The sequence below is a fragment of the Pteropus vampyrus genome, unplaced genomic scaffold (genome assembly GCF_000151845.1).
Source record: "Pteropus vampyrus isolate Shadow unplaced genomic scaffold, Pvam_2.0 Scaffold722, whole genome shotgun sequence".
Taxonomy (NCBI): domain Eukaryota; kingdom Metazoa; phylum Chordata; class Mammalia; order Chiroptera; family Pteropodidae; genus Pteropus; species Pteropus vampyrus.
In genome coordinates this window covers 167,045-171,119 of record NW_011889503.1, presented here as the reverse complement: position 1 = coordinate 171,119, position 4,075 = coordinate 167,045, and positions in this window count along the sequence as shown.

The following is a 4,075-nucleotide window of genomic DNA, read 5'->3' as shown; positions in this document are numbered from 1 at the left end:
TAGACTGAAAAAACATTTCTCTCTCTTTGCCCTCCTGTGCTCAACATAAAAAGAAAAATCGGAAAAGTTTTCGAAACCTGCCTAATCCATTGCTTGTTTAGTCAGTGACACAGCTGTGTAATACAGTGGAGAAAATGAGAAACATTTCCCAACTCTTCCTTTGGAAACTTGCCAATACCATCTCCCAAGTGTCCTTCAGACATTATCCACTTACATTTTTCCAACACACCTACTATTAGTGTCCCTAAGCATTTTTAACAAGAGTTTTATTTTGGACCAAAAAGCACAAAAGCTGACACAAATCTCAGTACTGCCCTGGTTTAGCAGAAGTTCCTTTTCCTCTGGTGACAGCAGAAAAGGTGAGTTTAGTCCTCCCAATGAACTCATTTCCCTTGATTCCTAGTTAGGAAGCAAAGACAAAAGAACATCTCTCCTCCTCATATAGTCTTTACTGCTTCACTTCCACGTGGTTTACATTTATGCAACCCACTTGTGGTGGATCAAAAATGGCCACAAATTCTTTGACACTCCTCTCCTTGGGGGGTGGGATCTATTTCTATCCCCCTTGATTCTGGGATACCCTGTGACTGCTTTGACCAATGGACTATGGCAGAATTGGTGCTACGCCAATTCTGAGTCCAGTCTTTAAGAGAACTAGCAGCTTCCTCCTTGTTTTATTGTGCTTTGCTTTTGTTGTTGTTGTTTTTACGGTGGGCTGGGGGCTTCACAGATGTTGCATTTTTTACAAATTGAAGGTAAGACTCTCCACCAGCAAAAAAGATGACGACTCACTTTATTGCAATACTCACTTTATGGTGATGGTCTGGAACTGAACCCACAGTATCTCCAAGGTACGTCTATATTAAACACTGACATCTTTAACACTTTCATACTCAAAATTCGGTCTTTCTTAGATTGTTTTAAAAAAATGACATAACTATCTCATGCCAGGCAGCCACAGCTACTAGAAGAAAGTCAGGTCCAAGTTGAGACAATAGAAGGATCTCCTCCCCCAGCACCTCATTCCCACAGTGCTAGAGATGAGTCTACATGGCTAAGTTGAAGGGCCACCCCTGACACCGAGGACTCCAGAAATCATGAACTACAGAACCTAGAACTTGCCAGCTCACACAGGGCCACTATCCCTTAGGGTGTCCTTTGACCAGCCCCATACACTCCAATGCCTCCCCAAACCCATGTCCACCAACTCCATGTCCACCACTTCATGAAGATCACATGTGGTTATTCTTGGAAGTAGGGTATGAACCAGACCCCTTACTCTAGCCTGTGCCCTTTCAGGCTGACCCAAGGGAATGAAAGCTAAGTCTTGGAAGACGAGATTCCTGGATCAACTCTCCCAGCCCAGAGCAACTGGCAGTTGCCACCCACTCCAGCCCATGTGCCTGTTCTCACCCACCCACAAGGCTGCCAAGGCCTGAGGGAGGTGGCACTGTCAAAAACCATAATTAGAGATATCATTATATTACTTTTGCTCCCTGAGAACAAATTCTTCCTTACAACGTGCAAATCCATTGTTCAACTTTCAAACATCCAACTAACTTTCAGACACATTGTTGGAAACCCGTTAGGTATACGAAAGTAAGACACTGCCTTTTCTGAACTGTAGACTTGGCCTTGAAACTCAGAAAAGGGCATTTCCAGGGTTGAGAAAGAATGAAAGATTTTAAAATGACATGATGAAGCTGACAAGGTCCAGCTTGTACAGGGGTGAGCATGAGCAGGGAAGGTGTGGGAGAGGGTAGGGGAGGTACAAAGAGGGTCTTCTTCCCTTCTGGGTCCTGGCTTCAAAATGAAGTACCATTAAAGGTCACTGAAGACCTATCCCCATTGTCTATACAGACAAATTTAAATGGTGAGCTGACCATCTGAATAAGCTTTTGTGATAGATCAAAAAGTAGGGATATTATTGGGGAAGAAAGGTGTTGGTTTGAGAGAAAGCTTTTTTTCTCAAAAGCCAAAGGAAGAAATTTTAGAATTTTTCTAAATTATATCAATAATTTTCTTGATCTCTCTCACTTCAGACAAAATATTTAAGGATAAATTCTTTCCAGAGCACTCTTGGGTCAGGTCTACAGAGGCAGGGGAGAGAACAGAGAAGGGTAAAGCCACCAGGTTACCTGTCTGGTTGCTTTGACAGGTCCAGTTTCACTAAGAATCACACACACCTCTTCATTCCTTCTGCTGTATTAACCTGACCTTTTTCAATTTTTCTTTCCTTTTTCCATTACCCTAAGGGAGTAATCTAGCCACTCAGGCTTTCTTTGCATACAAAATATAACAGTTCTCTCTTTCTTCTTTCAGATAAAGGCAGTCTTGGGGAGGAGAAAAGCGCCTGGCTTCTTCAAATTAGCTCTGAAATAAAAGTCACTGCCAGATGTTATATAAAAGGTGACGTAATCCTAAAGTACTTCATTACACATGCAGCTCTGCTCTTCAGCCCAGGAGGAGTTTATTACATTTTGTCGATCCCATTTTCTATACCCACATCATTTTTACATAATTTTTCCTGCCTGACAGACATCTTCACATTTTCACAGCACCCCATCAAGATAGCATTACAACAGCACAGGAAACCAGGTTAGCAGTTTACAAATAACGGTGCTAACAAACCAGATTTGTCCCTGAGATACAAATCAGGGGTAAATGGTTTATCCATGCGTGTGAGAAATACATCTATTTTAGAATAATAGGAAGAAAGCAGAGCCCCACTCCAGTTGACACTGTGTTCTTTCAGAACATGTACCAGATCTATTCTACAAGTAGAAATGGGGACATGCAAATCTAAACTTCTTGCCATTCTCTTCGTTTTCCAATAAATTCCTGGCTTGTAGTAAAATAGACAGCCATGGCAAATGAATTAAGATCAAACTTCTTGCCTCTTTGGACTGACATAAAATTTAGGAGAAAATGCACCATTTGTTCCAACGCAATATCTAGCTACCGAGGTGCTTTAAGTGCAAACACCACCAGACACTTCCTCCCACTCCCCAGGTGCTAAGCATCCTTCCCGCTCCTTCCCAGGCACTCATGCCCCCACTGCCCTCTGATGGTGAAAAGCAGCAATGCAGGCTGGACGCCTCTTTACTCAAGGTAGGACAGGCTGGATGGAGGCTGAGAGGGTATCTATCTGCCTTAAGGTCAATTTAAGAGACCAGGTACACTCAGCTCTTAGCTACTAGTTGGAAATAAACCTATCTGACTCAGAATTCCAGTCGAGTAAGAAAGTGACTGTAACTCCCACCCTCAAGGAAGTATATATGCCATTCATCTTGAGAACCTACCTCAGTTTTAAGGGTAGACCCCTGTTAAAATGATCTTGATTGGTTTTAAAATATAATTACAAACTTAGAGTAACAGAGGTTCTTATTCTTTTATAAGGGCAGGATTTGAATATGGGACAAAGGGAGATGTGAAGGCTTTACAGAGGATCTCTGACCCATCCCTGTGCTCCGCTCTCCCACTGCCCTGGAAACAACAGAAATTTATTGTCTCACAATTCTGGAGGCTGGAAGTCAGAAATCAAGGTGCCAGCAAGGCCATGCTCTCTCTGAAAGAGAGAGCTCTAGGAAAGGATCCTTCTTTCCTGTTCCCAGTTTCTGGTGTCTGCCAGCAATCCTTGGCATTCCTTGGCTTTCAGGAACATCTCTGCCTTGATGGTCACATGGCCTTTTACCCTGTGTACGTCTGTGTCTTCACATGGCATTCTCTTGGCTTGTCTCTCTCTGTAATCTCTTCTCTTGTTATCAGGATGGATTAAGGGCCTACTCCTGTAGAGCCTCACCTTAACATGCATCTTAATTACATCTGCAAAACTTTATTTCTGAATAAGGTCACATCTCAGGTACCACGGGTTAGGACATCAACATATCTTTTGAAAGGCACTATTGAACTCATATTTATTTTCACTAATTTACCCCCAAACTCTGTCCAATTGTCTAAATCTCCTCTGATTATATTCAAATATCTTCTGTTTCCTATCAGGTTTTATCTTCTGTGTTTTTCACATTCAAATAGGCTTTCCCTTCATGATTGGCTACAGCTCATGTCCTTTCAG